This window comes from Ursus arctos, unplaced genomic scaffold (genome assembly GCF_023065955.2).
Source record: "Ursus arctos isolate Adak ecotype North America unplaced genomic scaffold, UrsArc2.0 scaffold_2, whole genome shotgun sequence".
Taxonomy (NCBI): domain Eukaryota; kingdom Metazoa; phylum Chordata; class Mammalia; order Carnivora; family Ursidae; genus Ursus; species Ursus arctos.
In genome coordinates this window covers 32805247-32824256 of record NW_026622874.1, presented here as the reverse complement: position 1 = coordinate 32824256, position 19010 = coordinate 32805247, and the positions used below count along the sequence as shown (strand labels likewise).

At 52.0% G+C, this 19010-nt stretch overlaps 1 protein-coding gene and 1 long non-coding RNA gene across 4 annotated transcripts in view; one reads left to right on the top strand and one right to left on the bottom strand.

Annotated features, from left to right (window-relative positions):
- The window catches only part of PLXNA2 (plexin A2), a 205391-nt gene that overhangs the window by 111485 nt on the left and 74896 nt on the right, over nucleotides 1-19010 (bottom strand). The gene's annotated exons all lie outside the window — the stretch shown is intronic.
- The window catches only part of LOC125283457 (uncharacterized), a 38589-nt gene continuing 21476 nt past the window's right edge, over nucleotides 1898-19010 (top strand). For both annotated transcript variants that reach the window (XR_007191333.2, XR_008960294.1), the window contains exons 1-2: nucleotides 1898-2142; nucleotides 13575-13692. This is a non-coding gene — a long non-coding RNA (uncharacterized LOC125283457). The remainder of the gene's footprint in view (nucleotides 2143-13574; nucleotides 13693-19010) is intronic.

Sequence of the window (19010 nt, the reverse complement as noted above, 5' to 3'; positions counted from 1 at the left end):
CCTTTCTCTGCCTAGCTAGTGGCTTCCTGTGTTCAAAGCTGTTGCATGGAGGGGCTGCGGGGGGTCATTTAATTCATTCTCAGAGAGTTGAGGAAGACTCTGGGATCTTGATGTTATGATGTTATGAGGCTGAGGTTACTGTCTTCTACCCCAGTGCAAATATGATTATGGATTCAAGCAGAGGGAAGGGTCTCTACCTGGGAAAATACCCCACAATTAATAAGGTTCCCCTTAAATTTGAAGCAGCGTTCTCTCTTAGATGGAGAGAGCTGAAATTTCCTTGAGATCTTTCCAGAAATACAGTAGTTTTTAGTCAGAAAAGTTCTCGGGCTATTGTAGAGAGTAAAGAGAAGATGTGATAGTCATGGCGTCTGGCTGGCGTGACCTCAGTTTTCTGTCTCCATTATATGGGGGAGTTCAGACTCTGTTTCTGTCTTTGAAGGGGAAATGGCCCAGTGCTTCTCATCACCCTCCCTATGACAGCTGCTCCTCTTCAGGGAGATCGAAGTCTCCTTGAGGTACCGGCTCAGCCCCAGGAGCTGTGGAACCGGTGTCCTCCCTCGGGCCCAACCCAGGATCTCCCTGCCTGGGGAGGCTAGGTAACCTTCGGCCAGCTGGGCGGCCTCCTCCCCAGGAGCCTGGGCACCTGCTTGCCTCCCTGGCAGGGCCTGGACACAAAGTCAGAAGGAGGAATGCCACAAGCCCGGCCTTCCCTCTGTGGTCCCTGGGACGTGATGGTATCCATGGCCAGCTTGGAGCTGGAATTGGATCAAAGACAACTTACCATCACACGCTGCTGCGTCCCACTTAGGACCAATCCCAGCCATTAACTTTTTTCTGAATCAGAGATCTATGCAGGGTTTTTTTTTTTCCTTCCCATCTGCAGCCCCAATCTTTTAACAAAGCAGTGGAAGCCAGAATCAAACCTACATAACTCTCAAACGTCAAAGCTAAAACCAAACCAGAACAGAAACTGTTCTTGGTACTGAACCTGAACTAACCGATCCTATTTCGTTCAGTCTAAATCCCTGGGGGGAACAGCACTAGTGCCCCAGAAGTCAGTGCCTCCGTACTTACTCCCTCATCCCCCATCTGCCTCCAGCCTCTGTAACCCTCCCAGACACCTGCAGGAGGGCAGAGAAGATGGAGGATGGGGCCAGGAGGCCCGGGGGTCAAAGGGCATGGGGTGAGGGCAGGCGCTGGCAGGCAGGCAGCAGGAGAGGCCAAGTGGGCAGCAGGCAGCAGAGATCTTTCCCCTCCTTAACTCCCTGTGCTCCTCTGGGCAACGCACCAAAGTGGGCAGAGTCTCGGTCTGGAATGCAGGGTTCCGGGTTTCTGTTCAGCCTGTTTGTGCCTGGGCTTGAGTTCTGCCTAATGGTACAGTTAGCGTTCAGATCCCTCCCCTGAGCCTCAGTTTTCCCTTCTGGATAACACGCCAAGGCAGTCTGCTCAGTGCCGGCCACAGGAGAACCACAGTAGCGAGTGCTAGAGCTGGAAGGGCTTTGGAGCTCAGCTCACCTAAGCTCTTCCACTCCAGGCTCGCAGCTGGCCCGTGCTGGAACCGGGGCTCAACCCGGCGGCAGCCTGTGTGGCTCAGAGGAGAGCGCGTGGAGGATGGAGACAGCTCCCCGTGACAAGTGCCGGGGACAAGGGTCCTGCCGCAGGGCAAGCACATGGTTTCCCAGACTGCTCTGCCTCGGAGAGAAAGTTCGGAGGTTCAAAGTTGTCTCTGTCCTTGCCAGACACAGGACAGCAGTGGTGCAGGAACAATGGTCAGGGAGTCCCGAGTAAAGGTGGGATTCTTAAATCCGACAAATCGAGTCTATTCGGGGCTGGCCCAGAATAACTAAACTGCTGTGACATAGTTTTCAGCTTTCAAGCTTGTGTCCCCAGGGCCGGGTTTCAATGACCACAAGGACAACAACTGACTGAAGTAGGTCGCGAACCAGTCCGAGAGAAGGGTGTCAGCAGCCCAAGCTGCACAGGGCAGGGGAGGAGTTGGGGAAGAGGAGGGACACACATGGGGGCAGGCGAGTCACCTGAACACGTCTTTCTGGTTGGGCTCCTCCTCTCCTGAGAGGGCCAGGCCTCAGTGGACACGCAGAAGCGACGGAGGCCATTTGCTTGGACAAAGCTCATGAGGTAGGCTAAGAGGGCCAGTCTGCTGCAGTGGAGGGGGACAATCTTTACTGTCACGCAAGGAGATTCAGGCTGGTTCTAGCAAGAACTCCTGTTGTGTAGAGCCCTGACTGCAGGATGACCCCAGGACCCTGCAACGTTCTCAGGAGGGTTTTGAACACAGGCTAACTTCTTTTGCTTCATGGCTCAACATGGCCCGACCTGAAGGCGGTAGCACAGACCTGGTGAATTTTCAAAGGGCCCCGTTTGCCTCCAGAACTTGGTAACAGCCACCCTGCTGTTGCTCTCACAATGTGCCACGCGCCGTCGAAAATACTTAGCAAAAATCAACTCTCTTACCCTTCCAAGAACCCCTGAAGTAAATGTTCTTATTATTCCCATTTTACAAAGAGGAAATTTGAGGCCTGGGAGAGTTAGGTGGTGTTCCCAAGATCACACGGCTAAAGGGCGTCGGAGCGGGGATTCCCACACCCAGCCCGATTTCTCAGGCGCTCTGTGACTCTCTTAGGAGGGGATAATAATGGGCCAACGGAGCTGTTCGCCGCCAGGAACAGAAGAGACAGAACAGACGGCAAAGACTGAGAACCCTAGTTCTCTTCTCACCCACACTTCCTCTTTCAGACCCCAAGGCCCAGGCGGGGCAATCACCCATTTCCTGGAGTCAGCAATAAACTCAGAACCTCATTTTGAGGGACCTTGGTTGGGGGTGAAAAGTCAGTTTATCAGGGCCATCTGTGGGGCAGGAGGGTGTGAGGTGCAGTCCAGGGGAGAGCGACTGCCAGGCCCTCCGGGTGGGGGTGTCCTCTGCTAAGTGAGAAGGAAAGAGTAATCCCATTAGCCATTTCCTTTAAACCACAGCGAGGCCTGTGCAGAAATTAATGATAGCCTCTTTACTCCAACATCCAATTCAAATCAGCATATCCAATTCCAATTAACTAGCTTACCTGTAGGCCCCTCCAAACCCTTTTTCTTGTGTATCAAGGTCTTCTATAGTTAGCTCTAAATTATGGAGCCCCTGCTTGGGATTCGTCCCTCTATTTACTCTATTAGTAGTCCTAGTAGTGTAAGTAGTAAGAGTATTTATTTATTTATTTGTTTGTTTGTTTATTTATTTATTTGGCAAGAGCTGCTGAAAAGCAATTGGGAATCTTCTTCTTCTGGGGCCTCTCAGTAGGAAACAGATTGATTTGAGAGGCATCGCCATGCAGAGGGAGGCACCGGTTCACGTCTGGAGGGCTGGGATCTAATCCCAACGTTCTCATTAAGTGGCTATGCGACTCGAGGCAAGTCACTTCCCTTGTTTGTGTAATAGTTTCTGTAGCTGCCAAATAAGGTGGGAACTCCTGTCCTTATGAGCACAAAAAGGATGCTGGGAGAATGAAATGAGTTCTTAGCTATGCATTTCAGGACTGTCCAGTATCCATTTATTACACGTCTGCCGTGAGCCAGGCCCGTGCTCGGCACTGGGGATGCTTCGGGACAGGATCCCCTTGGGAAGCCCGAGGAGCTGGGGAATGGACAAGCCGATCAGTCTTCACAAACACATGGGCTACCCCTTGTGAGAGGAGTTTGCACGGGGAGGGGGGGGGTGGTGGGGGCAGGGAGGCCAACACCCCAGGGAGGCTGGGGCTTGAGGGAGGCCCTGAGCGGGGGCTTCCTGGGGAAGGTGATGCCTGAATGGATGAGTAGGAGTGGAAATGTGAGTTCTTTGGCTAATTTCAAGTGTGGTGTTAGTATAAGCGTGTTATTGTTATGTCTGAGCCCAGATTTCTTGCCAACTTGGTCTCTCAGACCTGAGCGTTTGGAGAGGATGAGACTTTTGATGTGCATTTATTGAGGGCTTGACAACAATTTCTGCAGGTCTTGTCACTTTATGTCCGAAAAGTCACTTTGGAAGAGGCCTTTATTACTTGATTTTATCTCTGCCTCAGGACTCAGGGCTTGCGTGCTATATGAATGTGGTGTGTGTTGTACGTCTGCACGTGCACACACACATACACACACGTAGACTTTTAAAGAGGGGAGAGGTGGGGCAGGCCTGGTGCTGCTGAGACAGAACCTGGGGGTCAGCTAATGAGCGAGCGTGTCCGCAGCTGTGCATTTACCGCCGCGCGAGAGGATTCAGGCTGAAGTTTATGTTTGTAGAGCTTCATGACCCAAATTATTTATAGAGTGAAGCCTTTGGTAAATTCAGTCTCTGAGAGTCTTCCTCCCTCTACCCTGCATACACACACATGCACGCACACACACATGCACACAGAGGCTGTATACCTTCCAGGGTGCTTCTGTTTCCCCTTCCCCAGAGCTCTGCAAATGTTAACTAACCATCCAGAGTCACAGCCTGGTAGACCGAGGATGCCTGGAGGGAGCCCGGCCCTGAATGCTTGGACAACTGGGGAGGGACACAGGAGCCAGGAAAACTCAGCCTGTGGGTTGCAGTGAACCAGGAGAATAGAGGAAGAGGGGCCACAAGGCCAAGGATCCCTCCTGTCCCTCAAAAGGAAGGAGGTCACTAAGATATGCTAAACTTTGTGAATTTTGCACTCCCCTCCCCTGTGCATGCATGTACATGGACACACACACACATACACCCTCCCACACATATGCAGATGCTTCTAGAACTGGTCCCCAGTGAGCTGTTGGTTTGACATTGGAGATTGACATTTCCATGTACAATTATTTCTATTTCTGTGCATGTTAGGAATCTGCCCTAGATATTAACCGGGGGGTGGATGGTCTTGCAGAGGGGTTCGTGCTCTTGAGGCTCCTGGATTTCTTCCTTCATGGAAGGTGAAGCCATGGAAGGCTTTCTCCTGGAATGTGGGGAGGGGCTCCCGAGAGAAACCACTGGGTCTCTGGACTTCTGCATCTTGGAACAGTGAGAATTAAGAGCCTGGTTTATGATAGGTGATGTAGTGAATGTTTACTGAGCAATGACTAAAAGTGTTCAGAGATTAGGTTGAGGAGGTTGGCTGGAGTGAGAGTCTCTTTTCCTAAATCTTTGCTTCATTGCTCCTGATCAGCCAGGGGTGGATGGCCAAGTGACCACAGATCCACGCGGCCCACAGAACTTAGAGGAGCAGCCGCTGCTTTGGATCTTCCTGTGGTTCAAGACCAGCTGCCTTTCACAAGGCCACTGGCTTCCCTGCCCCCGGGGCCTCTCCCTTTCTGCCTCAGCAGAGAGTGACGTCAAGATCCCGGAGCCAAAGAATCCAATTCTTGGTTCCACCTCTGTCAGCGAGGGTTTTGAGCTGCCAGGCCCAGGATGGGGCAAGAGCTTATCCAGGCGAATATGCTGGGCATCTGGGAGCTCAGGGCTCTGGCCTTGGCCCAGCCCCACCTTTCAACCCTGCCGCAGCTCAGACTTCGGTCAGGAGGTTCCGGGAACCAAATGAAGTTGCCAGGGGCAGCGGAAGCACTTGCTTGTTCTGGGAAACAATAAGATAAACACTGGCGAGGGACAGCTGAAGCATTAAGCAGCCTCAGACGAAATCACATCACACAGCAGCAAAGCAGTAATTCACACGGAGCACGCAGAGTTGAGGGGGGGGCATGGAGGGCTGGGGGGGGAATTAATAAAGAATAATGAGCAACCCTGCCAAATCAAAATCTCTGCTTACCCGAAGCTCTAGCAACGTGGGGCTCTCGGAATCCCCATTCGAGGTACCGCACATGGGCTCCTTGCCTGGGGATGCCCTTGCCTGTTTCAGGGTAGCATCTAACCTCTTAGGCTTTTTGGACTGGGAATGCGTTAGAAGCATCCTTAGGGCCCACGGGGAAGGCGACGCAGCCTTCCACACCAAGCTCTAGAATAGGGTGTGGTGAGAATCAGGCAGCCTGGCGCTCAAGTTAACCGCCTTAGAAACGCCCTGCCCCACCCCAGTGGGGTGGAGGGGCGGGCCAGTAGGCAAAGCAAAGTAGCACTTCCGGGACACATGCGGCTTCTGAATCGCCCTTATCTCCCTTTATCAGTGTAGTTCAACATATTTACTGAGCATCGATCGGACATGTCAACCAACGTGCAAAAGGTTGCAGATACAAACATGAATGATCTCGAACACTATGAATTCGGCCTCCCCATTTCACAGAATAAGAGACATCAAGAGTCGAGAGCAAGTTAATGACAGAGCCAAGCTCAAAGCTGACTCTGCCTGATTCCAAAGCCTGTACTCTGTCTCTTTCATTAGGCTCCCTCTGGGGCCTCGCTTTTCCCTAAGTCAAACAAGAGGACAATGCCTGCATTGGGACTAAAAATTACATCTAAAACGTGCTCAGTGCCCCTGGAGATAAGTCCTGGGGAACAAAATAGATCATATAGCTGTCTCCTCCACTATGACAAAGAAGGCCACCTGCAGTCTGGAAAAAGAGCAAAGGGTGGGGTGTTTAAGAGGGTTATTACCCTCTTTAATTAACTCATTCTTTTCAATGGCCTAAAATTGCCCTGCATTTTATAATCTGGAACAGTAATCTCTTGCTTTCATTAACACCGAGGATGACATTTAAAGCTATAAGGATGGGAAGGGAGGTCTAGACTTGCGAGCACAGCTATCTGACACAGGGCTTGTGCCTGAATGCAGGAGGCTCCCTGAGATTTCAAAAGGAAAAGTCATTTGGAAAATGCACGTGGCTTGCGTACACCACAGTGCAGAAAACGCGCGGTAACTGAGAGTTGCGGAGAGCACGGCCGCGCCGCCGTGTTTCTCTTCCCATTGCTAACGGGCGAGGCCTGAGTCTTTATTGCCTCTTATCTGTGCTACAGCAAGAACCTGAGAAATCTCCCTGCCTCCAGCATATTCCTGCTCTAATCTGTTCTACCAACACCGCCAGATTAATCTTCTTAAAACACTTATTTGATCCTGCCTTTTCTGTATGCAAAATCCTTAAATTTCAGGTGTTTGTAATTTTCTTTCTCTTGCTTATCTCACTAATTTTTTTATGATGAACATACACTACTTTTGGAATACGAAACAGAGTAAATCATTGCATGCACCCAGGCACATACACACAGAACACTTTTTAATTGCCCCCATTGAGAATTTAGAAAAGTTCACGTCCCTTCCTGGTCATGCAGAGGTCTAGCTAGCATGGCCTTCCCACCGTTCTCCAATTACGTCTTCAGGTTTTTGGTCTTCATGTCTTGGCTTGACAATTTATTCTCCTTCCGAGGTCCTAACCATCCTTCAAGGCATAACCCAAATGTCCCCTCCTCCAGGAGGCCCATCCTGATCTCTCCTTTGATCTCTCCTTTGAACTCCCATAGTCCCTAGCAAGTTTCTTGGCACCATTACCTGTGAACACATGCGATTATCTCCCCTAAGATTGTAAGTTCCTAGAAAACAGACACTGTTTGGTATAGATTCCTATGCCTTACTGTATTCGGTACTATTGTACACATAGTAGGGCTTCAATCATACCCGATGATTGAATGAATGAATCCCTATTACTGAAACTGGGTAGGAACGGAACATTAGCCACAGCTTGCATTTATTTAACTCCTATTATTTTTAGACATTGTGCTAAGGGCTCTATCCACGCCCTCTCATTAAATCCTCACCACAACCGTATTAGTCCCATGTTACAGAGGAAGAAATAGAGGCACAGAGTGTGAAGCAACTTCAAGGTCACATAGCTGGTGGGCGGAAAAGCCAGAATCTCAACTCTGTGAGGCCTTCGCTTTTCTAGGCCTCTGTTTTCCCATCCCTGGGAAATAACGAATGGAGAAAGAGAGAATCTCACTTTGCACATCCTTCCCCTCCTTCCACCTTCTGGAACCTGGCACATAAAGACACTGTACACATTCGCTTCTGTTGAAAGGATCTTTTTGGCTCCCCACTGGACTGCTATGAGCTCCTGGGAGGGAAGCACTCTAACATCTCAAGGTGCTGCTTTGGGGAGAACTCCAGGGCCACTAAGCTGGAGCTCTCGGCTGGCTCAAAGGCAGATGGAAAGCAAGGGTTAAAGTGGCAGAGTTGGGCTCAGAGCTGGGGTCTGGGAAACAGCATCAGAGGAGGAGGGAAGGGAAGTGAGGCCAGAAGGCCTCTATCCCCTGAAATCCCGAGACACCAGCGCAGGGGTGCCCCTGTGCTCTGGTATGTCTGACTTGCCGGCAGAGCCCAAGGGCAGAACAGACAGCTGGGGGAGGGTCTGGCTCTTTTAAAAGATTCTGTTTGACTAGCTGTCTTCTTCACACCTTTCCCCATCTCCCCTCCCAGGAGAAGGACTTTAATAATGAGCTGCTTCATGACAACAGACCCCTAATTAATTCATTGCTATTCTTCTGGGGCCGGATCATTCTAATCAAGGTGGGGTGGGGAGGGGGCGGCTCAGCAAGGGCTGTCTGATGTCCCTGGTCTGCCACAGGCTCTAGCTCCGCTCCCTAGCATCGCTGCCCCGAGACCCTTCCCGGTCACCTTGTTCTAGCTGGACACCTGCTTCTCCTGGATGCCCAGCCCCTCCTTGCACTGACATCCCGCAGCTGCCGTGCCCATTGCCAGGATGCAGCCCCTGCCGGAGGCCGGCCCGCTACAGCAGCACAGCGGGGCCAGCATCTCACTGCGGACGGTGTAGGAGGGAGGCCGCGCCCAGCCTCGTGAGGGGCAAACTTTGCACTGCCTTTCCCTGAGCAGGAGCAGAACACCCAGTGGGCTCACCATCAGCAAAGAGCAGCCCTGTTCTTCTCGTCCAGCCTCCCCACATCCTCCCGACCCAAGAGGCTTCCACGTCCCAGGGTGCTATGTGCTCCTGGAGTTCGGACAGCCGACATCACCTCATCCAGGGAGTGGCCACATTTTTAGCAGCCCGTGGAATTCTTTGCAGGAGGATATGAGCAGATGACTGGGAGGGAACGCCTCTAGGGACACTTTGCAACAAAATAACCTTAAAAAAAAGAAAAATCCATAACGCCAGATCACACTTGGAGGTGACGGAAATTAAAGGGCACACAGGGCTCCTCTCCAGCAGCCTCTTAGGTTTCTCGGTTTCCCTTCTCGATCTTTCAAGCCCCACACTTCAATCTTCCCTGCTGATAGGTGTTGACTGTCCAGTCAGGGCTGACGTCTTCACTCACTGGGGCGGAGGTCACGCGGGGGCACACAGCCCAGGGAGTTAATTCTCACTTTTCTCATCTGCAAAACTGGTAAAAACAATACTGCCTAGCTGAGCAGGCTGCAGTGGGGACAGATTAGACAAGGAATGGGAAAGCATCTGGGACACTGGAAAAGGCTGCCGGGAGGTGAGGGATTCTTGAAGGATTTTCTTTTGATCTACAGACTTGGGTGGGACCAGACTGAGGAGGAAAATTGGGCAGGGAGGAAATTCTTCAGGGGCCCATTGGTGTAATCGGTCACCCCCACCTTCCGTCCTTTCCATGGGTGTAGGCTGGGCGTGGGGGAGGGAAGAGTGGGTGGGAGGAGGAGGAAGGGAAGAGGGAGGAGGAGGAGGGAAAAGGAGAGGTGGATGGGGAAGGGGAGGAGGGGAAGGAGGGGGAAGAGGAAGAGAAGAGGTGGAGGAAGAGGAGAGGTGGAGGGAGGGAAGGGAAGGAGAGGGAAGAGGGAGAGGGGAAGAGGGAGGAAAAGGGGGAGGGGGAGGAAGAGGAGGAGAGTGAGGGGGAGGGGGAGAAGAGTAAAGAGGGGGAGGAAGGAGCAGCAGGAGCAAGGAGCAGGAGCCCTTTGCATTATGGGAGTTTGTGGCCAGCTTTTGAAGGCAGCCTCCGAGTGAGAAGGAATGGTTTTGCTAGGGTCTCCACAGGACCTGTGCTGGGGACAGAGGGCCGAGGCCACTGGGGCCAAAAGGATGGCAGGTTTCTGATACAAACCCTTTTTACCTTGTGAAAGGGAGAAAAGTGAGGGGGAGGCTCCAGGCTTTTCCCCACAGAGAGAAGGCCGCTGGGGCAAACCTACCCACTTCTAATCTGCTCCTTAAAAAGAGCTGGAAGGAGCTACAAGCTTAGCTTTTGTGTAGAGTACTAAAGCATCCCCCTCTTCTGCCCCTCCCACACCCCCACTCCTCTCTATTTTTTTCTCTTAAAAGAGCGCTCCACCTCTCCAGGGATTGGAATCATTAACTGAACAGCACTTTGCCTCTCATAGCTTTTGACAATTTGGCAGTGAGCTGGAATGTACAGAGAAACTGCAAAGCAGTTGCGGGAGAAAGGGTGGGCAAGAGGGGTGTGTCCGAAGACCCCGCCTGGTGTGTGCCTGGCCCCTGGCCCAGCACCTGGATGCCCCCACCTGCCTCCCTCTTCCTGTCCTGCCCTGTGGCTGTGGGGAGTGCTGGGTCTCCAGCTGTCGGGCAGGTGCGGTGGGGTGAGCAGGGAGCGTAGCAGGGTTTCCCAGCCTCACGCCCTTTTGCCCTCACCTAGGGGCTGCTGGGAGCTGGCTGACCTCCAAGCTGGACAAGGGATGCCTCAAGGAGAGGCCGGAGTCAATGCTCCTCATCCTACTGGACACCTGAACCTCCCCGTGACCAGCAGAGGAGGGCCACCTGAGGGCTGAGTTTGACAAGGAAGCAGGAGCCTAAACAGGGACCTTGCAAGATTGCCAAACCCAAGTCCTGGGCATTTCCCAAGAAGGAAAAATAAAAGATAAGAGGAAGGAGGGTCACGGTTGTGGGAGAAGCGGAGTCAAGAGAGAGAATTCTGGGTCCTCCTGGGAAAGAACCTAGGTTGGGACATCTGCAGTCCCAACCACGAAGATGCTGATGGTTTTGAGGGGGTTTCTCAGCAAGGCCAGTGGGTCCCCAGGCACTGTGGCGAGGATCAGAGAACTCCTTGTCTTCTCGTCTTGCCCATGGCTCCTCTCCCCACACCGGGAATGTCGCCTTATTTAGTAATCCTAGAGCGGACCACTTCCGGAGCACAGACTCGGGGTTGAACAGGGCACCAGGCACCTTACATAAAATATCTACCTTAGTCTCCAAAACCCATTTCACTGATGAAGAGACTGGGGCTCAGAGAGGTTAGGTAGCTTGCCTTGGATCGCAGTAGGTGGTAGAGAGAGATTTGAGCCTGGGTCAGTTTGACTATTAAGCCACATGCTTCCTGAAAACGCATTCACCTTTGTCTCGTGTATGATATTAACATCTTACTATCATTTCACTGCTCTTATTCTACTGCCTGAGCCCCTGCAGAAGGGCCAACAAACATTATAAATTCCCAGATGCACACACTGAATCTCTATAGTTCCTTTTATTCAACTTTCAGCGGAGTGCCAAGCACAGTGGGGTGCTTAAAAATTTTCATCCTCTCCTTGAATCAAGTTACAGCACCAGAAAGCCACAAACCTGGACTACAAAAGCTTCACCAGCAAGCTTCGCTTCCCTTAATGGCCTTATCTACTTGTTTTTATTGTTGTTGCTCCATGAGAGTAATTCCTTGGATGTCGATTGCTACACGGATATGGCAGCCATGGCACGTTAGCGGGAGTTAATACCGGAAACTGTCATATAAAAGAGGCTCTGATTCTGACGTCAACTTTTTGTTCCGGTTTACGTACATGGTCTCACACGATAGATCGTTTTTAGAATGTCATGTCTGGGCATCGTCTCTCCTGAGAAATAGGTGTACTTCTTTCTATCTGGGCATAAGGATTTCTAGTACATCCCATTTCCCTTTTTGATTTGGCTCCCAGGATACTCGGGCCGAATCCAGAGCTGGCTCCTGGTGCTTATAGTCACTTTATCATTAGCATACTTATTTCTACTCCCCTCACATGACTGGGATTTTTCTAGTTCTGTGCTGGTTATCATTACATACGTTTGCCAAATTTTTTATTATAAGTTATCTAACTCCTTATTTGGAAAGTGGGACGGGAATACGTACAAATAATGACGCTCACGCACTCACATGCTCTGTTTGCACCACATGAATTTGCACTCTGTTGTATGTTGCTGTGATAAATTCTCAGGTCTCTGCACTGTGTGCTCATATCCTTTGGCTGTGGGTAGGAGTTGTCCAGGAGGTTTCCAGGCAAGGGCCTGGACTACTCCTAGAATGGTTTAAATATAGGTGCCGTTATGTTGGAAGAGAGGGAAGAAGTAAGGAGATACTACTAAAAACTAAGATCCAGATTTCAATTTGCATTCTGCTGGGCTCCTGAAATCCACAGATCAGCTATGGGTCCTGCCCATAGTAATGTTCTCTAACTATTTGTAAAATGGAAGATGAGTAAATGCATTAGTGAATGAATGTTTTTCTGAGCCAAGAGATTCTTCTCGTAGGAGAGAAGGCACGAACCGTTTGGCCGAAAGCCCCATCTTCAGGCCACAGAAGAAACTCAAGACCACTAGGAGCCAGTGGAGATCAAGCTCCCTGCTCCATCCTCATCCCCTTGTCACCTGCACTGTGTGTGGCAAAACTGGGTCAGTGTGCTGGACATAGGAGAAGGGGGGAGGGGAAGAGGGGCAAGGAGGAAGGTAGGAAGGCCTGTTTCTCCTGCCTTTCTGTGCTTCCCCTTTGAACGAGAAAGTGGCCTACAGCAATGGTGGGGAGAGAAATTGTGGTCTCTAAACATATCTGTCTGTCTGTCTGTCTTCCCTGGCAATCTCCTTTCACCTCTCATCTTCCATTTCCTTCTCCTGCTCTTTCTTGTGTTTCTCCTGACAATTCCTGTTTCGGCTCCTCTGTTACCTCCCTGTCTTTCTCTGTGCTGTCTCTCTGCCTCTCACCCTCTCTTTGGTATATGTGCACACACACATCCCTCTCCCCACCCCCCCAGAAAGAAACTCCTTGCAAACCTCCTTCTGCCCTCATCTCACAGACTCCAGAGACAGGAGCAGAGGATACCAGCCCAGAGCACAGGACACTCCCACCTCCCTAACTGACCTGTGTCCAAGCTTAGATTCCAACTCTAATCCCAGTGGCCTTGCCAACATCGGTTGGGCTAATTTTTTCCTGTAATTAGAAGGGAACCCCCCCAATTCCATCTCTAATCCCAGATAATTAGCTCTCTGATTGCCAGTGCAGGGCAGGAAACCTCGTGTTTGGAGAGGGATTTTGGACAGACAGATTAGACAAACACCGTGCAGGAAGCTGCACTGGGAAATAGGCTGTTCACAGGATTTGTTGTTGAGAGAGATTTGTGGTGGGGATGGGGCCTGTTTCCCACTTGGTGATCTGAGCTGCCTCTGACCCTGTCAGGTTCTCCAACAAATGGGTACTTTTCCTCGGCCTGAGACTCCTCCCTAGAGCAGGCCCTGTCACTAGCCCATCACACCACGGGGCTTCCCAGCGAGGGGATTCCTTCTGCTCGTGGAGGGCAGTGTGTGTCTCTGCATGGGGGAGGGAGGGACAGCCCCACAGGTGTCCACCCCCACATGCTGGGTGGGTGGCAGTCAAAGGTTAATAAAATATGGTAGATGATAAGACCGCCATGACTCCTACTGACCCAGGGAGTAGGAGAGATGCCAGGAAAATGGAGAAATAAATCCCTCTCTTCCAGGCTTGGGGGAAGACTCCTCAGAGTGGCAGGGGATGGGGACCCTGAGGACTGGATCGTCCTGGCCGAGGCCCGCCCCTGTTGGCAGAACCAGCATTGCATTACCATCGGCTCTGCTCCGGTAAGGACAATGTGCTGTGGTAAGGACATTTTGTGTTTTGTGTCTGTCATCTAAATTTTCCTTCTGTGATCCCCATGATCATACTGCAGGGGCGGGTAACCTATTATAGAAGAGAGAAACTGAGTCCCTAGGAGAGCAAACGACCCCCTCAAGACCACAAAGCAAACCACCGTATGGCATGGCTGAGAATAAGGCTCCTGGCTCCAGGCAGCTGGTCGTCCCTGTTCTTTGCACAACCCCACGTTTTCCAGCTGCAAGATCTTTCCATTGTGAGTTTGGGCAGTTAGGATGTTGGAGTGATGGAAGATTTGGGACACCAATATCCAGACAGATTTAGGGCTCTGACAGCCAAGGAGGGGGGGTCAACTCCTCCGTGAAGATTCTGAAAGCCCAGCGCTACTGTAACACCCACTCAAACTTTTTCCTGATGCAGAACGGGGCTGGCATTCTCTGGCCGCCTGAATAACCGTGGTGTGGCCAGAGCTGTGAGGCTCCCTCCTTTTTCTTCTGCACTACTCTGAGCCATAAGATTAGCTTCTGAAAGGAAGGGGCAGGAACTGAAGCTGGGGCCGGTGCGTGGGGGACCTGTGCTTTCAGAGCCGGAAGGGAGCAACAGGGTCCTGTGGGCTGGCACCTGGGGGATTTGCCCGGCCTGCTGGTGGAGGCGCCTGGCCCTGCTTTCCCCACGGTGGCCCCTCCAATGAGCTCAGGGCATGGGGGAGGGAGGCAGGCCATGGATGGATTCCAGATGGGCTATCAGGTTTGCCCAGCGTCGACTCTGAGGCTCCTCTGGTCTCAGCAGCCCGCTCAGCACTGATTCGGCTGCATGGCAGAAGCCTGCTATGGAATGCCAGTGAAACCCAACCCGCCTCTCCCACCGGCTGCGCCCTTGCTCCCTCTGCCTCAGAGATAATGCCTTTCTTCCCAGTCCCTTCTCTCCTTCCTTAGTACACTCTCCTGACCCCGGAAGTAGAAAGAGTTAGAGCTGGGGATTTGGCGGATGACCGGGACCCCTGTTTGGGATCTTTGACGGATTTTCCCTGAGAAGAAGTAGCTATATAAGGTCCTGGGTTCAAGTTCTGGATCTCTGAGAACAAGCTGGCTGCATGGGGAGCCTGGGAGGTAGAGGGCGGAAGTTCCCGTGTCCCTCTGATTGTCAGATGTGCCTCACTGGCTCTGAGCCAGACATGGGAGGGGAGAAAGGAAAACTAAGAACAAGGCGGCTGGATATCTGATATCATCCCAGCGCTGGGCCATGGCATGGCTTCTAGAAGAGCAAGAGTATCTCATTGAACCCAACAGGCTGGAGGAAAGGGAAGCTCTCCCTATCCCCATCCCACAGATGAATACATGGAGACTCACGGTGCTTTAGAGCAAAGATTTGTCCTTGGTCTCCTGAATGTGGCCACAGTCATTTTTGAAACATTTTGAAGAGTGTGCCAAGGACAGGGCTTCTGCTTTGGGGATACAGAAACAAATATAACATAGATCATGCCATAGAACTCAGTGCTGTTTTCCTCATGTCATGTAATTAATAGATGAATTACTCTCATAGAGGGCCCTCAAGGTCTCATAATATAATAAGACTTTCACACATCCTCACCCATTCTCTGTGGTTTAAACAAGAAGATCAAGTTCATTTCTGCCTGGCAGAGAGAGGAAGTATTGTGAATCGAATTAGGGGATTACATCAGGCTTTCCTGTCTAGTGAAATGTGCCTCAGTTTCCCTTTTGGTGTCAAGGTTCTGCTACATGGTGATTTGATTTTGGAGTTTCTAGAACCTTCCATCTCAGCCTCCTCCACGCAGGGCTGGCACTCCTCTGCCAGGTCTGCCTTGGGTCGTTTGTTAATGACTGGCAGGCTGGTGGTGATGCTGCCCTGTCAGGGTTGATTAGTTGGGGCTGAAATTTGCATTTTGCTTCAGAAAACCAGTTTGGGATCTGGCTGGCAGAAAGCAGCAGGGCTCCAGCTTCAATAGAGAATGCCCCTGAGGCCAGGCATTTGAATTAACCACAGAAGCCTTTTCTCTCCTTTCCCTCCACTTCCTCAAGCCCCTTCCTCACCTCTCCCCTCACACCAGAAGGCTGGTTAACTGCAGCAAAGGGCTCTCTGAACATGCTTGCAGAAGAAAGGCCTTTTTTAGCTTCTTCAAAGAAGATGCGAAGCTCCCTCCAGCCTCTCTGGAGAATCGGGGAGGGAACAGGCTGGCTCAAAATGCCATTAAAACATCTCTCACATTAAAAACAGTTGGAATGTGCAGCTTCACGAGAGAGTGGTTCCGGGAGACACCAATGGTGGTCTTGCACTACCTGGGAGTGGGAACAGGTGTCAAAGGAGCTGCCCCCTTCCCCCGGGTCCCTGGCTCTGTCCTGGGACCTGCGAGTATCCTAGGGCAAGACGGCCGCTCTGAGTTCCAGTCTCACCCTTTTTATTAAAAAAACAATAAATAAAACTGTTTTCTTTCTCCTCCCTCCCTAATTTCAGAGAGAAGTGGCCCTGTTATCCTCAGAGATAACAGTCTCGGTTCTCATCACACGCCATCTTCCCAGCCTCCCTCGCCTGCCCTTCCTCTCCCCAGTCCTGGTGCTATTTTAAGTTGAGGCTTCCAGCCAAAATCTGTACTTTATTAATTACGCGTCAACTACTCTGTGTAATGTTTTAATGCGTTTTCCAGATTGTATCAAATCCACAGTGAAGGGAGGAATCTGAATGCCGTCTGGGTGCCTGGCAGGGTGGGTTCTGGCAGGGGGTGGGGGCCAGGAGCCGGCCAGCCTCTGTCTGCTTGACTTGGGCTCCCCTCCCCTTCCCCCGCCCTGCCCCGGAGTCTCTGTTAAGACCAAGCCCCGATCCAGCTCACAGCTCTCTATTTAAAGAACATGCAGCACCCCAAGAGGAAGGTAGGAAAACCTGCCTCATTAGGAAGAGCCAAAGGGCTTAGGACAACTGAGATCAATTGCAGGGTGGATGGAAGGCTGGGGGGGTGGGGGGGGCAATTTGAAAGTGTGGCTCAGTGACCTGCCAAGGCAAGGCTGGAGATGATACTGACCATCTGTTGTTCTCTCAAGAGAAGATAGAAATCGCATTTGTATCGAAGCAAGAAAGATGTAAGACCCAGACATTGCATTCCTGACCGCCAGGCTTCTAGCACTGCTGTTGACCAGCCGTGTGATTTGAGCAACTCCTCCAGCTCCTCTGGGCCTCAGTTTACCGATCTGTAAAACTAGTATTGACTGAAGATGACCTCTGGGGTTCTAGATTGGGTCTTTCGTGTTTCTTTCTGGGAGAAGTTCTGAGAGACTCTTGGGAGAAGCAGAATCTCTTTGGGGGAATACGAAGATGAATTCTGTACGCTTCTTGACCTCCAGGAATTCACAATCAGGAGAAGACAGATTACAGTAACATAGGACATAAAGATAATAGTGAGTGGGCACCATTCTCTCTGCTTTACCCATAAGAACAACTAAATGCCCACGACAGCTCTATGAGACAGGTCCTACGCTTAGCCCTGTAAGAAAAGTAAAGCCCAGAGAGGTGCAGGTACTTGTCTGAAGTCACACTGCTAGCAAATGGACAGACCTCATTTTGAACCCAGGTAGTCCCAATCCAAAGACTGTGACACTCACCACTGTGTGCACCGCCTCGGGGAAAGGAATATAAGTGGTTCACATTTAAGCTGGCTCTGCTACATGCTGTAACCAATGATAATGATTCAGCTGACGGGACAAATCCAAGAAGGCTTCACTGAGGAGGTGGCATCTGAGTCGGCCCCCGAAAGGAAGGATGGGGCCTCAGGAATAGCTTGAGCCAAGGCACAGGCACGGACCGAAGCAGCGGCACTTAGGGAAGAGAAAGGGGACTGGCAAAGCTGGAGCCAAGGGGTGTGAGTGTAGCAGAGGTGGCATAGGGAAGGGGTGCAGGAAGGGGTGAAGCATCACTGGTGGCGGGATGCCCGGACCTTGTTCAGGTGCCTGAGCTATATCCTAAAAGCTGGGGGGAGGCTTGCAGGGCGGTGAAAGAACATGAGCACTTCATCCGGGGACAGGGAGCAGAAGCCAGCGCAAGGTCCGGAAGAACGGCTGATAAAAGCTCAGCTACGGCTGGTGGGAAGGAGGGCAGGTGGGGCCCTCGAGAAGACGGACAACTAACCAAACGTGGGCCATGAGGGAGAGGGAGGAGAAAAGTCCAGGGGAGCTCGCCTGGAATAACTGGCGAGGGACGTAGGCAGGGGGGCCCTGAACTGTGCACAGCAGCAGTGAAAGGGGACTGCTGAAGCATTTATGATTCCGCTTGCATATCCTTCCCCACGGAAGCCTTTTCTGGCCCCCTCCCCCACCCCAATAGCTCTGGTTCCCCAGTTACAGGGTCTCCGCTGCTGCTGGGACCTTGTACATCACTTTCAACTGGTCACCACCGTAACAAGCAGTTCCTTGCACTGTGACTTGCTGGTGTCCTTCTCCCCATGAGCCCATGCTGTGGGCAGCCTGCACTCCAGGGCCGGACCCAGCACAGGGCTTGTCGATGCTCAGGAAGCCCCCGCTCCGTGAATCGAGGCTGGATGCCCTTCTCCCACCCTTGGACGTCAGCACCGTGGCTTCTCAACACCATCTCCCCGGGGTCTGTGCCTCCCCGTGGAGCGCAGGGCGGGGAGGTATTCATGTGTTCACCTGTCCACTCTTGCCACACTGATGGGTTCTGACACTTCTGTGCAGTGGTGCCGGGTGGCAATAATGAACAGTTTAGCATGGAAATTGGCCTTAGCAGGAGGGGGCTGCTGTGTGCGTGTGCGATAGCATTTGGCTCGGGGACACCTTCAGACCCACGGTGCTCTGGTTGAAGAGATCTTTAGGGCTTCCCTTCTCTGGCCAGGCCCCCTGCATGTTCGCCTCTGCCTCTTCTGTATTCCCCCAAACTCCTGCTTCATCCCTACTTCAGTTCCAGATCCCCCTGCTCCCCGGCTCAGAAAGTAAGAGAGTACCGGGATGTCTTTCTCTCCCCACAACAAGTTCCCCACCTGTTACCTGTTGGTGGTGTCTTCCTTTGGGGGCCACTTCCAGACATCCCCCCCACCCCCAAATCCTTATGGGATTTTGAGAAACAAGGGAAGAGGAGAGCATCTGATCCTCACTCTCCGAAGTGAGACGATCTGGCTATTCACCCAGCAAGGGTAGGGAGCGTCTTTGCGAGCTCCTGAGAAGGGGGGCAGCGAACTCCTTCCTGGGTCCAGCTGGAGCCTCCTTCGCCCCGGCCCCAGCGCCAGGCTGCCTCACCCTCCGAGGGTCCGGGTGGGAGGGAGCGCCCCCGGACGTATTTAGCAGGC